General features: G+C 39.7%; 1 long non-coding RNA gene across 5 annotated transcripts in view; it reads left to right on the plus strand.

Moving 5' to 3' along the window:
- LOC141578905 (uncharacterized) overlaps positions 1–3,334 on the plus strand; it is a 62,083-nt gene extending 58,749 nt beyond the window's left edge. For all 5 annotated transcript variants that reach the window (XR_012509789.1, XR_012509780.1, XR_012509786.1 and 2 more), the window contains one exon: positions 2,814–3,334. This is a non-coding gene — a long non-coding RNA (uncharacterized LOC141578905). The remainder of the gene's footprint in view (positions 1–2,813) is intronic.
- Positions 3,335–17,278: the final 13,944 nt, after the last annotated feature.

Genomic DNA, 17,278 nt, shown 5'->3' on the forward strand with positions numbered 1-17,278 from the left:
TTCAACAGTCAGGAGCTCAGAGGAGCTGTGGGTGAGGCCGTGGGGGCGATTCATTCCTGCCAAGTGGAGGATTGAGGACGAGGCCCTGGGGAAAATGGCCATGTACATGGCACATGGGAGAAAAGAAATCCACCAAGAGAAAGAAGAATAGCAGAGCTGTTGGGAGAAACTAGTTGAGGCAACACAGAGAAGGCTGTAACCTGGCTTAAGAGGGATTTGAACACTGACTAAAAGGAGCATAGTGAGAAGGGGGGGTGTGGGGCAATAAAGCAAGAGCTAAAGCCCACCTTTAATTGCCAAGCCTGGGGAAAAGGAGGAGGAGGTCTATACTTAGGTAGACTTTAAAAAACAGATCTGTGTGTATCTGTGTGTGTGCATATGTGCACACAAACTTTTCTGTCTGGGCTTTTTAAGTTTATTTAATAAAACAAAAATTAAGGGGGGAAAACATCCCCCTGAGAGGAAAATATTTGTCCACAGCAAAAGCTAACTGGTAATCAAATAAACACGAGCTGAAAATGCTGACTAGTTTGAAACACGCAGCCACCGGCAGTACAACTCCTGTCTAAGTGCTGCGATGAGGGCCGTGGGGGATGCAGGGCTCTGAGCACTGAGGAGTCTTCAGCGCAGGTACTTCTCCAAGAAACTGGACTTTAAAGGGAAGAAGAAAGTGTAGAACATATCAGAGAGCAATACAGGGCCGTGAGAGAGGGTTGGGCTAGGGTTCGTTTTGTTTTACAGTGGGCGTTTCTGGCCTTGCTGAGTTGCTAGGCCTTTGCTCTTTTTGGTCTTTGTTCCAAAAGCTTTTTAGAAAGTTCTTCTCGCTTGAAAATCTGAACAGATTTAATCATGTTGGGTTATTTCTGGTGTTTTATTTTTTAATTAAAAAATTATCTGGAATTTATTTTAATGTCATAAATGAGGACAGTCTACCAGGCCTTCCAATGATTTAGCTAATTACTGCAGAACTTGAATCCACTGATTTGAAGTGTCAGTTTTATAATATTACTAAAATCTCATAAATATCCACGTCTATTCTTGAAATGTAATGTATTTCATTCATACTCTCAGTGCACTATTTCTATACTGTTTCCATGAACATAGATTAATACCTCCTAGAGTTGGTCCTGTTTTATCCTTTTCCAGAATATCCCTAATACTACAAATTCAAACATCCCTCCTCATTACTTTATTTGTATATATAGGTATATTTCTGGAATACATTTAGGATCACCTTTCAGAATTTTTTCTTAAATCCATTTGGGAATATTAACTAAATTTGCATTCAGATACTAAATTTATTTTGGAGAAAAAATGTTCTATGTCCCCCAAATTTGAGTCTGCCCACTGAAGAGGGCGGTGCATTGTACTGTTCATTCAATCATCTTTTTTTTTTCTTTTTTAAAATCATTTATCAGAATCTTCTTAATATTTTTCATTAATTTATTTCTGAATAGTCTGTGCCTGCTTTGTCATTATAAAATGATATCTTTTCTGGGTTTTGATCTGGGTTGATTGCTAATAAACTCTTAATTTCTGGCTTCTCTTGAATAAGAAGGAGATCTGACACTGTGAGGCCCTATTTCCAATATGGTGATGGTGAGCATTGCGTTTCCTTAGGATGTCCACTTGCCAATTTGCCAGTGGCTGCACCCACTCCAAGCATTTCTGCTACTTACCTGCCCCCGTAGGCAGATGAGCTCATGTAGGGTTAGGTGGGTTATGGACACAGATACTGACATCAATGCTGCCACGCTGCTGACCCTGTGGCGTCACTAACTCTGGTTCTTGCTCTCTGACCTCCCTGAATATGACAGCTCCTTTTGGGCTGTGGACCTACTGCATCTTTCCAGCACTGTCGGCTTTTCTGCAACACACGCCTGCCTCTCAGGTCAGAAGCAAATGTCAGCTCCTCCTACCCATCCACCCCATTCACGGTCTTGCCGTTCCTGGCCAGAGTGGTCCCTACCCCTTGACTGAGCAGTAACACTAAAGGGACTATAAATTTGCCTCTCATCCACTGTCTTAGTTACATACCTGTGCTAGTTTACTTTAAAAGTCTGCCAGTTAGGAGGGGAGGGTCTAAAAGTCTTTTAGATCTCTGACCTTATCATTTCTAACCGCTCCCCCACCCTATGGAACAGCTTACCACAGATCTCTGCTGCCCCATCTGTAGCATTGCCCTGTAAATTACACACAGAGAGAAAAAAACTTCTAAGCCACCACCATAACTTTGATTTCCTGTGACCACACAGACCATAGAAATATCAAGATAAAAATTCCTGAAGAAGAATATTTTGCTTAGGAAGACACTTTAATTGCATACCTTTCTGTGACTTGTAATAACTTCATAGACTCTCTGAATATGCTGCACTCACTTTCCCAGACTCAAGGGAGCTTGCTCACTTGCCTATATTCAGTGTATTTCCTCCAACATTCTCTATGCATAGCTTTCCCAAAGGTACATTTCTTATTTCTATTTAAATTGTTAGATACATCCACAATATTCTTTTTTTAATCCTCAAATACAAATCATCTTCCAAGATTGTATTATTTCAACACTGAGAGTGAATAATATGCTTCAAGATTCCCAAGTTTATTATGAGCAAATAATTATGGTTGGTTGAAGATTTTTAAGTATGTTATTCCTACTAAGGGTATATATGTGAAAGAAACAGGTTGTAATGAGTCTTCTTCCCAGAGATTTTATATTTGCCTTTTGTTTGGATTCTTTCACTGTTGAACATTATTATTACCATGAACGTCTTTTCTCTTTGGGATTTAGTTCACCATTTTCCCCTCTCTCTTTACAGGAGTAAAAGAATTTATGTTGTCCTTCCATCCATCCACCACTCCATGTTTTGTGTCCATTCCTTCAACAGGTATTCAGTTTGGGTTCACCACAGTATATGTGGCCTCTTTCCAGTGGCCCCTCTGTTGGCTCTGGAGAACAATATATTGGAAATCAGAGTGGGTACGTGGAACCTTGACTACCCAGTATAGACGCATTGTGCCAGAAAAAGCCCAGAACATCGCAGCATGGCAGCCCACCATGCAAGGAACAGCAATTCTGGCTTTGGTGGACCAATGTGAATAAAAAGGCTTCATTGGGTGAAGACTTAGAAAAGTCCAAAAATGCATTGGCGTTGTTTCCTAAGGAATCTAGTGTTGAGTACTGTTTAATATGAGAGGGAGATGCTAACACTATCATCGTTATAAACAACATAGTTGTTGTAACTGTAATTGTTATTATTTTTAATATATTTTCTTTATAATTATTATTTGTGACTTACAAGACCCTTACAGAGGCAGTTGTTAAGGAGCGTGGCCGTTATAGTGTTGCTGAAGTGTTAATTCAGCAACATAGAAGAAGCATGGTAATAGCATTAATAAGTACTCACTCTTTTGATCCTCACATTGACTATAAAGGTCACCCAGCAGTGCTTGTATAATGGAGATAGAAATCTATCCGTTTAAGTGTTTGTAGAACTTAAAATAAGAGCAGACATTCCACCGCATTTGACCATATATTCCAGACTATCAGTTTAAAATAGGAACTACCTGATGAGGCCATAGAAACCCTTTGTGCATCCCCAATCATTCACTACCTTCCTGGTCCCCTGGGGCAGCGGTTCTTCAAGAAGGTGGCCCCATCTCTCCTCCCCACCCCACTCTTGGCCTTTGATACCAACTGTTGGTCATTAGCTAAGCATCCTCATGTCCTGCATGTGTCTGAGCTGTGAGGGAACAGAACTCAGCTGTTTACAAACTGTATTGACTATGACAAGTATGAACAGCCTCTCTCCTTCCCTGCCCACAACCCCACAGTGCAACACGGGGCTCACAACCACAGCGATTCCCATGCCAGCCCATCAGGGAACCTTCTTCCCTAGAAATATTCTTACAACCAGAGATGTTTCCTCCCTTACTTCACTGCCAGTTTCACTCCCAGGTTACAGTCCCCATCAAAAGGCTATCCCAGTTTGAATTTCTTAATCAAGTCGCATTGACCCTGAGTACCTGGCTTTTTCCTATGAGCACTCATAGAAATAGAACAGGGCCAGGCAGTGGCTGTGGGCCAGGTTCCCGGGTGAGGGGACTTGCTGGGAGCTTCAGGTTCTGTAGCCTGGCCCGAGCTTAGCTCCCAACACGGCGTCTTCCCATCTGCATTATTTCGGGCCAGGCTTCAACAGTTCAGAGTTTCATTTTATCATCTGCAAACAGAATAATCCCCTGCTGCATATTTTAAGACTGTTATGTACCACAAAGGGTGCTTAGGGAATTCAGTGAGTCAATGCATGGAAGTCACACAACCTGGTCCTCAGGGAATGTTAGTTATCTTCATTATGCACCATCGATAAAATTGGCTCACAGACTTGGCCAGGTATCAAAGCTACAGGCACAAGAATTTGACAGTGTGTTACTGTCTGGATCATAGTCACAATTTTACACAGTAAAACAAGCTACCTGGGACCACCCAGCTGTCAGCCGACCTGACTCCCCACCCCAGGATCCCTCAATTTATCAGATTTGCTTGCTACCCCTACTTTTTGGAGAAAGTTGGCAAATCACACACAGTCAATGACTGCTAGGTTATGTCCATTCCCATTCACTCAAATTGCCCCATTTTCAGTATCCACTGTGCTGCAAAACATAGACTAATGTTCAGAAATATGACAGCAAGGCCTTTCCCGTTCCACAGTCAGAGAACTAAGAATCTTTCATGTTTAATATGCCATGTGACACTAAGCAAAGCAGGAAAACAGGCTTCTGTGCTTTAAGAAAGTTTTTAACAATGACGTTTGAAACTAAAAGTGTTTTTGTTTGGCCTTCAGCTAACCAGAAAATTCAATTGACTCCTATTACCCATTACTCAGGTGTCCTGGTTTGATTGTATTAGGCACTTTTTCCTCATCTCCCCAGCATGGCTTTGCTCCATCAGCACAGATGGAGTGTCTCCAAGGCTGCTCCGTGTGCATAGGCGTGTGTATGCACACATGTGCACCCACTGATTGGTGCCACTGATTCATATCCAGGAGATGTTCTGTCTTATAACTCAAGCACTGCTTTATTATATCCTAGAAAACTGCTTTTAGATCATTGATTGAACTATAGACCATCCTTTTGCCCACATTAGAAAGTGACATCTTCCAAGACACAGGTCCTGTGTGCTTGTATTTATGTATAAGTAAGAATTAAATATGTATGTCATCCCCTCACATATTTAATTTGTGCCTTCCCAATTGAATGTGCACAGTAAAGGCTAACTTCCCATAACAGGAGAACTTTTAGGAAGTAAGAAGAAGGAATTAGCCACCATGGAGAAGACAGGATATCAAGCAGGAGTTTGGTATAAAGTCATTTATTCTAAAGTTGCTCTGGCTCAATAAATAAGTGGAATTGACATTGTTGTATCATGCCAGAGCATCTGCTATTGAAGACTGATTTTAATTTACTTTGATATAAGTGGAAAATTGTGTCAGAACAGCATGGGAAATGAAGAACACTGCATCTATCTGTACTCCTGAAGTGTGTTTCAGAGCTGCTCAATTTTGAGGAAAATTATCTTGTCTGGAGACAATAGAATTATTTTCATTGTTGGAATTTTTGTAGCTCCCAGAAGCACATCTGCAGGTGATTCTGTAAAAGTCTAGAGTTGACTTAAATAGCAGTAAATTTTAGCCTATTGAAATCAGGAGATGTGAAATATTTTTGCCTACCACCACCACCGCCACCACCACCACCAGGCAAGCACTTGTACACCCAGAGAGATTTCACATCAGAGGGAATGACAAAGCTGGTTCTGTTACTGAGGCCAAACTTGTTCTGCTCACTGCACAACAGTGATAAATAAATAAATCAGGAGACAAGGTTTTGGGGCAAGGAATAGTAACTTTATTCAGAAAGCTGGCAGACCAAGAAGATGGGGGACTAATGTCCTGGAGAATCATCTTTCCCAAGTCAGAATTAAGGCTCCTTTTGAACTAAAAAGGGGAGGGGGTGTGGTTGGTTGTGCAAACTTCTTGCTGCCGGGATTCTTTGTTCTTGCAGCCATCCATGTGGCTCAGGCTATTGTGTCCCTGTAAGCCTCCAACAAAACAAAGGTTATTCTCTATTTTGCAACATGCCATCTCTGCATAAGTGCAGAAGTGCTAACATCCTTAAAGGTCAGAGCCCCGAGAATAGGCTTTCCTGTAGGTTTTAGGCTAAAGGCAACGTTGTTTTACAAAAGGTGCAAAGCCAGCAAGATTAAGCCTGGAAAACAGGGCACAGTGCTTCAAACTGAAGGAACAGATCCAATATGGCGTCAGATTTGTTCTCAATTACAGTTTTAGTTAGGGGAAATTTTGCAGCAGAAAATCCCCTCAGTTGTTTTTCTTGCTTTGCCTGAGATCTTGTTTGCTGGCTTGTGGTCTCATGGTGTCAAAACCGTATGTTCAGATGAATACTATTAAAATCATATGGTGCACAAAACATACCTATTCTGCTTCAAAAAAATGACTGAAACATTTAGCTCTGTTTATTCCCATAGAATTTGGATTGAATCTATTCTCGACTTTCTTCTTCTTCAAACCAGTTTTTTACTGGAGGATTTAAAGCCCAAATTAAAGAATTTTGGAGAAGACTCATGTAATTTATAAGACGTTTACATCCGAATTTAAGACTGACTCATATTTGTACTTTTAATCAAGGAACACAATAAACTTTGTTAGTCAATCATTTATGACGTTTTAAACTTTGTCCATGTAATCTTTTGGAAGTTGAGAGGCTTAGACAATTGATATAACAAAACAGGTATCATTGCTTAACTGTGTGAATGAAAGAATCCCAGTATAGTTTCCTGAAAGTATATTTTATTAAAAATAATAATGAATTCTTGCTCTCTAATAAAGCAACAGACAGAAGCACATACTGAGTGTTTAAAATAAATAATACTGCGGGAAAAATTATCTAAGCAACTCAAGATAGTATAGAGAAAAAAGGATGAACTTGAAGGAAAATACATATTGTGCAATTAATATCTTATTTTTAAGAAGCAAATGATAAAAAAAACCAATTTTTAAATGAGTTATCGAAAAAGGATTTATATAAAGCCAACTTATTTTCATAAGTATTACATAAAACAGGGCTATCTAAATCTATAATATTAAAGAATAAAATATATGAAATATATCTCCAAGGTTAATTGATTTTCATAATATTATAATTTTTGAAAATATAACTTACATATACATATTCAAGAAGCTCTTCAGATAAACACAGTAACCTAGTATACAGTTATACCTATTCCACATAAAAAATGAAAAGGCAAGGATAATGCCCTTGCTTACGAACTGCCACTGGACTTCTGGATATTCCTTTAGGTTAAAGACCAAAAGCAAAGTAACTAGTCTACTTTGAAGCGGTCGCTCAAGATTTTAAGATATTCACTATCTATATCCAGTTACAGGAAAGACTTAAGTTTTCTGAAGTTTAAAAAAAAGAAATCAACTGCTGAAAACGAAATTCTGTAATGTCTCATGGCCATAACTATAAAGGCTCTAAATTAATGCTCCCTTAACTGTTTTTTTACAAGCACAGGTCATGATCATCACTTTCAAATTCCATTTATGCTAGATGAACGAACGTCTCCCCACATGCTCAATTCTGAGAGTTAAGTCTGTGTGAAAGCCGTCAGTCACCTACCTTATTGAGAAAACACAGTTTCATTTAAGTGGGAAACAACACTACATACATACATATGAGGAGGAACAAGTTCCAACTGGGAATTAAAGTGAAAACTGCAGGAACTTAAAATCGGCAGAGGAAACATACTGAGAATCCAGAGTAAGTGTTTTAACTGCAAACCATTTCCCTTAAGCTAGATGAACGAATGTCTTTCCACATGATCAATTCTGAGATATAAGTGTGAGTGAAAAAGTCAATCACGTAGCTTGTTGGGAACACAGCTTCTTTTCAGTGGGAAACTACACTACATACATATATATGGGGAGGTTCTAGCTCCAAAACTGTTTTACAGTAAAAACTGCATGAACTTTCAATACGCACTAGGAAACATACTGAAACCAGAGTAAGTGATTCTACTGAAACTCACTACATTTGAGCTAGATGAACGAATATCTCTCCACATGCTATGGTCTGAGATATAAGTGTGAGTGAAAGAAGACATTCACTTAGCTCGTTAGGAAAACAAATTTCTTTTCAGTTGGATTCTACACTACATAAATATATATTTATTGTTACTACCTCGAACTCGGGTTTACAGTGAAAACTGCATGAATTAAAACACGGCATTTCGAAACAGAATGAGAAACCAGAGTATGTGATCCTACAGCATCCAATTCCGTTTGTGCTACATGAAAGAACATCTCTCCAAATGCTCAGTTCTCAGGTATACGTGTGTGTGTGGCCGTCAATCATCTAGCTTGTTGGGAACATAAAGTTTCTCTAATTTGGAAGGAACACGACATACATATATATGGGGAGGTACAAGCTCCAACTCGGTTTTACACTGAAAATTGCATGAACTTCAAAACGGTACTAGGAAAAATACTGAGAAACCAGAGTAAGTGTTTTTACACCAACCCATTTCCTTTGTGCTAGATGAACGAACGTCTCGCCACATGATCAGTTCTCAGAGATAAATGTGTGTGAAAGACGACATTCACATAGTTGGATGGAAAAAAAGGTTATTTTCAGTTGGAAAAAACAGAAAATATATATATGTGGGGAGGTACAAGCTCCAACAGGGTTTTAAGGTGAAAACTGAATTAATTCCAAACCAGCACTAGGAAACATACTGAGAAACCACAGTAAGTGTTTCTACGGCAACCCCTTCCGTTTCTGCTAAATTATAGAACGTCTCTCCACAGGCTCAGTTCCGTAAGATAAATTTGTGTGAAAGCCTAACTTCACCTAGACTATAGGGAACATACAGCACCTTTTATGTTGGAAATTACACTCCATACATATATATGGGGAGTTTCTAGCTCCAACACGGTATTACAGTGAAAAATTTAAAGTTCAAACCGGAAATAGGAAAAAGACTGACTAACCAGAGTAAGTGTCTCACCTTCAAGCCGTTCCCTCTGTGCTAGATGAACGAACGTCTCTAAACAAGCTCAGTTCTGAGAGATAAGTGTGTGTGAAAGCCGAACTTCACATAGATTGTTGGGAACACAAAGTTTCCTTTCACTTAGAAACAACACAGCATGGATATATATAGGGAGGTACTAGCTCCAAATAGGTTTTACAGTGAAAAATACAGGAATATCAAACCGGCACTAGGAAAGAGACAGAAAAACAGAGTAATTGTTTCACCTGCAACCCGTTCCCATTGTGCTAGATGAAAGAAAGTCTCTCAACATACTCAGTTCTGAGAGATAATTGTGTGGGGAAGCCGACTATCACCTAGCTTGTTGAGAACACAAAGTTTCTTTTTAGTTGGAAATTACACTGCATAAATATATACGGGGAGGTACAAACTCCAACTCGGTTTTTCATTGAAAACTGCAGGAATTTCTTACCAGCACTAGGAAACAGACGGAGAAAAGAGAGTAATTGTTTACTTTTCAAACTGTTCCCTTTCTACTACATGAGCGAACATCTCTCCACATGCTCAGTTCTGAGAGATAAGTGTGTGTGAAAGCTATGCTTCACCTAGCTTGTTGGGAACACAAAGTTTCTTATCAGTTGGAAACAACACGACATACATATTTATGGGGAGATACTAACTCCTAGTCGATTTTACAGTGAAAACGGCATGAATTTGAAAACGGCACTACGAAAAAGACTGAGAAACCAGAGTTAGTGTTCTACATCAACAAATTCCTTTTGCGCTAGATGAACGAACGTCTCTCCACATGCTCAGTTCTGAGAGATAATTGTGTGTGAAAGCCTTCCTTCAACTATCTTGTTGGGAACATAAAGTTTATTTCAGGAAGAAACTACATAATATACATATATATGTTGCGGTATTAGCTCCAACACGGGTTTACAGTGAAAATTGCAGGAACATCAAACCGGCAGTAGGAAACAGACTGAGAAACCAGTATAAGAGTTTCCCCTGCAACCCGTTCCTTTTGTGCTGGATGAACGAACGTCTCTACACATGCTCAGTTCTGAGAGATAATTGTGTGTGAAAGCCGTACTTCACCTAGCTTGTTGGGAACATAAAGTTTCTTTTCACTTAGAAATTACACTATATACATATATCTGGGGTGTTACTATCTCCCGCTTGCTTTTACAGTGAAATCGGCAGGAATTTGAAACAGGAACTAGGAAGCAGAGTGAGAAAAAAGAGTAAGTGTTTCTCCTGAAAACTTAATTTTTGTGCTAGATGAACAAACGTCTCTCAACATGCTCAGATCTGAGATATAAGTGTGTGTGAAAGCCGTCCTTCACCTAGCGTGCTGGGTACACAAAGTTTCTTTTAATTTGGAAACTGCAATATATACATATATATGGGGAGGTACAAGCGCCAATACGGTTTTTCAGTGAAAACAGCAGGGACTTCAAACAGAACCTAGGAAACAGACTGAGAAAACAGAGAAAAATATTTTCCCTGCAACCCGTTCCCTTTCTAATAGGTGAACGAACGACTCTCAACATGCTGAATACTGAGGGATACTTTTGTGTGGAAACCGTCCTTCAACAAGCTTGTTGGGAACACAAGATTCTTTTCAGTTGGAAACTACACTACATACATATATATGGGGAGTCACTAGCTCCAACTCGTCTTTACAGTGAAAACGGCAGGAATATGAAACCGGTACTAGGAAAAAGCATGAGAAACCAGAGTAAGTGTTCTCCTGCAAACCGTTCCTTTTGTGCTAAATAAACGAACGTCTCTCCACACGCTCACTTCTGAGAGTTAAGTGTGTGTGAAAGCCGTCCTTCACCTAGCTTGTTGGGAACACTAAGTTTCTTTTAATTTGGTATATACACTTCATACATATATATGGCTAGGTACTAAATCCAACTCAGTTTTACAGTGAAAAGGGCAGGAATTTAAAACTGGCACTAGGAAACAGAATGAGAAACCAGACTATGTGTTTCTCCTGCAAACTTTTCCCTTCGTGGTAGATGAACGAACGTCTCTCCACATGGTCTTTTCGGAGAGAGAAGTGCGTGTGAAAGCAGCCCTTCACATATCTTGTTGGCAACACAAATTTTCTTTTCATTTTGAAACTACACTACTTACACATATATGGGGAGGTACAAGTTCCAGCTCGGTTTTACACTGAAAACTGTAGGAACTTCAAACCGACAGAAAGAAAAACACTTTGAAAGCAAAATGTTTCTCCTTTATCACGTTCCCTTCGTGCTAGAGGAACGAATATCTCTCAAAATGCCCAGTCTGAGAGATACGTATGTGTGAAATGCGTACTTTACCTTAATTGTTGGGAAGACAAAGATTCTTTACAGTTAGAAATTTTACTACATACATATATATTTGGGGAGGTTCTAGCTCCAACTCTGTTTTCAGTGAAAATTGCAGGAACTTGAAACGGGAACTGGGAAACTGACTGAAAATCCAGTGTAACTGTTTCTACTATTACACGTTCCCTTAGAGCTTGATGAACGAAATTCCTCCACTTGCTCAGTTCTGAGAGCTACGTGTGTGGGAAAGCCACCCTTCACCTAGCTGTTTGGGAACACAAGGTTTATATTTAGTTCAAATTACACTGCATAAATGTATAAAGGGAGGTAGAAACTCCCAATCATTTTTTCATTGAAAACTGCAGGAATTTCTAACCGGAACTAGGAAACAGACTGAGAAAACAAAGTAAATGTTTCTCCTACAACCAGTTCCCTTTGGACTACATGAAGGAACGTCTCTCCACATGCTCAGTTGAGAGAAAATTTTTTGTGAAAGCCGTCCTTCAACTAGCTTGCTGGGAACATAAAATTTTTTATCAGTTAGAAAGTACACTATATGGATATATATATTGAGGTACTAGCTCCAATAAAGTTTTACAGTGAAAACTGCTGGAACATCAAACGGGCACTAGGAAACAACCTGAGAAAGCAGAAAAAAGTTTCCACTGCAAACCGTTTCCTTTGTGCTAGATGAACGAACGTCTGTCAACATGCTGTGTTCTGAGAGATGTTTCTTAGAAAGCCTTCTTTCATATATATTGTTGAGAACACAAATTTTTTTCAGATGAAAACACATTATCTAGATATATATGGGGAGGTAGAAGTTCCAACACGTTTTAAGTTTGAAAACTTCATAAACTTCACACAGGCACAAGGAAACAGACTAAGAAACAAGAGAAAGTATTTTCCCTGCAACCCGTTCCCTTTGTGCTGGATGAACGAACGTCTATCCACATGCTCAGTTCTGAGAGATAATTTTTGTGGAAGCCGCCTTCACCAAGCTTGTTGGGAACGCAAAGATTCATTTACTTTGGAAACTACACTACATACATGTATATGTAGATGTACTAGTTCCAAGTATTCATTACTGTGACAACTGCAGGAGGTTCAAATCGGCACTAGCAAACAGACTGAGAAAACAGAGTAAGTGTTTCTCCTGCAACCCGTTCTCTTTGTGCAAGTTGAACGAACTTCTCTCCACTTACTCAGTTCTGAGGGCTATCTGTGTGTGAATCCGTCCTTCAGCAAACTTTTTGTGAAAGCAAAGTTTGTTTTCATTTGGAAACTACACTTCATACATATATATGGGGTGGTACTAGCTCCAACTCTGTTATAGAGGGAAAACTGCATGAACTTTAAACAAGCCCTAGGAAACAGAGTGATAGAACAGAGTAAATGTTTCCCCTGAAAACCGTTCCCTTTTTGCTAGATGAACGAACGTCTATCCACATGCTCATTTCGGAGTAATAAGTGTGTGTGAATGCCGTCCTGCAGCTAGCTTGATGGGAACACAAAGTTTCTTTTCAGTTGGAATCTACACTACAAACATATATATGAGGAGATACTAGCTCCAACTCGATTTTACAGTGAAAACTGCAGGCACTTCAAACAGACACAAGGAAACAGACTGAGAAATCACTGTAATTGTTTCCCAGCAACCCGTTCCCTTTGTTCTAGATGAACGAAAGTAGATCCACATGCTCATTTCTGAGAGATAATTGTGTGTGGAATCAGTCCTTCAACAAACTTTCGGGAACACAAATTTCTTTCCCTTTGGAAACTACCAAACATAAATATATACAGGGAGGCACAAGTTCCAACGCAGTTTGACAAGGAAAAAGGCAGGATATTGAAACCTGCACTAGGAAACAGACTGAGAAACGAGAGTAATTGTTTATCCTGCAAAAACTTCCCCTTGTGCTAGATGAACGAATGTCTCTCCACATGCTCTGTTATGACAGATTAGTGTGTGTGAAAGCCGTCCTTCAGATTGCATGTTGGGAACGCAAATATCTTTTCAGTTGGAATCTACTCTTCATACATATATATTGGTGGGTTCAAGCTCCAACTCGGTTTTACAGGGAAAACTGCAGCCATTTCAAACAGGCACTAGGAACACTATGAGAAAACAGAGTAAGTGATTTCCCTGCAACCCGTTCCCTTTGTGCTAAATGAACGAACGTCTCTCCACGTGCTTTTTTCGGAGAGATAAGTATGTGTAAAAACCTTCCTTCACCTAGCTTGTTAGGAACATAAAGTTTCTTTACATTTGGATACTGCACTTCTTACATATATTTGGGGAGATAATAGCTCCATTACGGTTTTAAAGTGAAAACTGCAGGAACTTCAAACCGGCACTATGGAACAGACTGAGAACCCAGATTAAGTGTTTTCCCTGCGGCCTTTCCCTTTGTGCTAGTTGAACGACCGTCTCTCCACAAGCTCAGTTCTGAGAGATAATTGTGTGTGAAAACCGAACTTCACAAGGTTTGTTGGGACCACAAATAATCTGTTCAGTTTGAAACTACAGTACATACGTATATATAGGGAGGTACTATCTTCAACTCGGTTTTAGATTGAATACTGCAGGCACTTCAAGCAGACACAAGGAAACAGAGTGCGAAAACTGAGTAAGTGATCTTCTTGTAAACGTTCCCTGTGTGCTAAATGAACGAACGTCTCTCCACATGCTCAGATCTGAGAGATAAGTGTGTGTGAAAGCCGTTCTTCACCTAGCTTGTCGGTAACACAAAGGTTCTTTTCAGTTGGAAACTACACTACATACCTCTATAAGGGTATTTAATAGCTCAAACTCGGATTTACAGTGAAATCTGCAGGAACTTCAATCCGGCACTAGGAACAGTCTGAGAAACCAGAGTAGGTGTTTCTCCTGCAATTCGTCCCCTTTTTTCTAGATGAAAAACCTCTCTCCACATGCTCACTTCTCAGATAATGGTGTATGAAAGCAGTCCTTCCCCTAGCTTGTTGGAAACACAAAGATTGTTTTCAGTTGGAAAGTATACTCGATACATATATATGGGGAGGTACTAGCCCGAACTCGATTTTACATTGAACACCGCATGAACTTCAAACAGGCACTAGGAGACAGACTGAGAAACCAGAATATTTCTTTTACTAGAAACCACTCCCTTTAAGCTAAATGAACGAACGTCTGTCTATATGTTTAATCCTGAGTGTTAAGTGTGTGGGAATTCTTCTATCTTCTATCTTGTTTGGAACACATTTTCTTTTCAGTGGGTAACTACACTGCATACATATATATGTGGAATTACTAGCTCCAACTCGACTTTACAGAGTAAACTTCATGAATTTCTAAAGGGCACTAGGCAAAGATTCTGAGAAACCAGTGAAATTTTTTCTACCTCAATCAGTTCCATTTTTGCTAGATGAAACATCGTCTCACCACATGCTCTATTCTGAGAGATAAATGATTTTGCAAGCCATCCTAAACCTTACTTGTTTGAAACACATTTTGTTTTCAGTGGGTAACTACACTACATGAATACATGTGTGGAGGTATAGCTCCAACTCCGTTTTACAGTGAAAACTGCATTAATTTCCAAGCGGCACTAGGAAACATACTGTGTGTCCAGGGTAAGTGTTTCTATTTCAACCCTTTACCTTTGTGTAGATGAACGAATGTCTCTCCACTTGCTCAATTCTGAGAGTTAAGTGTGTGGGAAACCTTCAATCACCTAGCTTGTTGGGATCACACAGCTTCGTTAGAGCCGGGAAATTAACTGCTTACATATATAATGGGAAGTACTATCTCCAATTCGGTGTTACAGTGAAAACTTCATGAACTTCAATCTGGCACGATGAAAACATACTGAAAACCCAGTAGAAGTCTTTCTAGTAGAAACCATTCCATTTAAGCTAGATGAACGAACTTCTCTCCACATGCTCATTTATGAGATTTAATTGTGAAACCATCAATCTCCTTGCTTGTTGGGAACACACAGTTTCTTTTATGTGGGGACTACACTTCTTATATATGTATATGGATGTACTAGCTCAAACTCGGTTTTATCGTGAAAACATCATGAACATCAAACCGGCAGTAGAAAACATACTGAGAAACCCGAGTACGTGTTTCTACAAACCCGAGTACGTGTTTCTACAAACCCATTCCCTTTAAGCTAGATTATCGAACGTCTCTTCACATTTTCGATTCTGACTTTTAAATGAGTATGAAAGCCGTCAATCACGTAGCTTGTTGGGAACACACAGTTTCTTTTGTGTGGAAAATTAAGCTAAATAAATATATTTTGGGAGGTACAAGCTCCAACTCGGTTTTTCAGTGAGAACTGCATGAATCTCCAACCGGCACTAGGAAAACATACTGAGAAACCAGAGCAAGTGTTTCGACTGCAACCCATTATTTCATGCTAGATGAATGAACGTCTCTCCACTTGCACAATTCTGAGAGTTAAGTTGTGTGAAAGTCTTCAATCAGCTAGCTTGTTGGGAACACACAGTTTCTTATGAGTGGGTAAATTCACTACAGTTGTGTAAATGTGAAGGTACTAGTTCCAACTGGGATTTACAATGAAAACTGCATGAAATTCAAACCAGCACTAGGAAGCTTACTGAGAATCCAGTGTAGGTGTTTCTACTGCAAACCATTCCCTTTATTATAGACAAACGAATGTCTCTCCACATTCTCAATATTCAGAACTGAATGAGTGTTGAAGCCATCCTTCACCTACCTTGTTGGAAACCCAGAGTTTCAGTCCAATGGAAACTACCCTTCTTTCATATATATGGGGACTTTCTAGCACGGACTCGGTTTTACACTGCAAACCGCTTTTATTTGAAACCGGCTTTGAGAAACATGCTGACAACTCAGAAAATGTGTTTCTGTATATCACTTAACCTTCAATGCTGGATGAAAAAACGCCTCTCCACAGGCTTACGTCTGACATCTGAATTTGTTTTGGAGACGTCCTACACCTATCTTTTTGGAAAACCAGATTTTCTGGTATAGGGGAACTACGCAACTTACATATCTAAGGGGAGGCACTTGCTCCAACGTGGTTTTCCACACTAAATCGCTTTTACATTGAAAACGGTGTTAGGAAACATGCTGAAATTTTAGAGAATGTGTGTCTATAATACCTCTGCATTTTATGCTGCATGAAGGAACTCCTTTCAACATGCTCAATTTTCATAACTGTATGAGTGTGGAAACCGTATTTCACCCAGCTTGTTGGAAGCCCAGAGTTCCAGTCCAAAGTAAACTACGTTCCTTCCATATATATCGGGACGTACTAGTACGAACTCGATTTTACAGTGCAAACCGCCTTTACTTGAAACCGGCTATGAGAAACATGCATAGAAATCAGAGTATTTCTTTCTGTATGTCCCTTAACCTTCAATGCTGGAGGAAGGAACGCCACTCCACAAGCTCATCTCGGATATCTGAATGTGTCTTGGAGCCATTCTTCAACTAACTTGTTGGAAACGCAGAGTTTGTGGTATAGAGGAATTAAGCTGCTTACATATCTAAGGGGAGGCACATGCTCCAACTTGGTTTTCCACAGCAAACCGGTTTTACATTGAAAACGGAGGTAGGAAACCTGCTGAGATAACAGTGTGTGTGAAGAATACCTCTGCATTTTATGCTGCATAAAAGAACGTCTCTCCACATGCTCAATTTTCAGAGCTGTATGAGTATGGAAGCCGTACTTCACCTAGCTTGTTGGAAACCCAGAGTTTCAGTCCAAGGTAAACTACGCTGCTTTAATATATATGGGGACGTACTGGCACCAACAAGGTTTTTCACAGTAAACCACTTTTATTTCAAACCGACTTTGAGGAACATGCTGAGAAATCAGAGTAATTATTTCTGTCACATAACCTTCCATGCTGGATG

This window comes from Camelus bactrianus, chromosome 1, assembly GCF_048773025.1.
Source record: "Camelus bactrianus isolate YW-2024 breed Bactrian camel chromosome 1, ASM4877302v1, whole genome shotgun sequence".
Taxonomy (NCBI): domain Eukaryota; kingdom Metazoa; phylum Chordata; class Mammalia; order Artiodactyla; family Camelidae; genus Camelus; species Camelus bactrianus.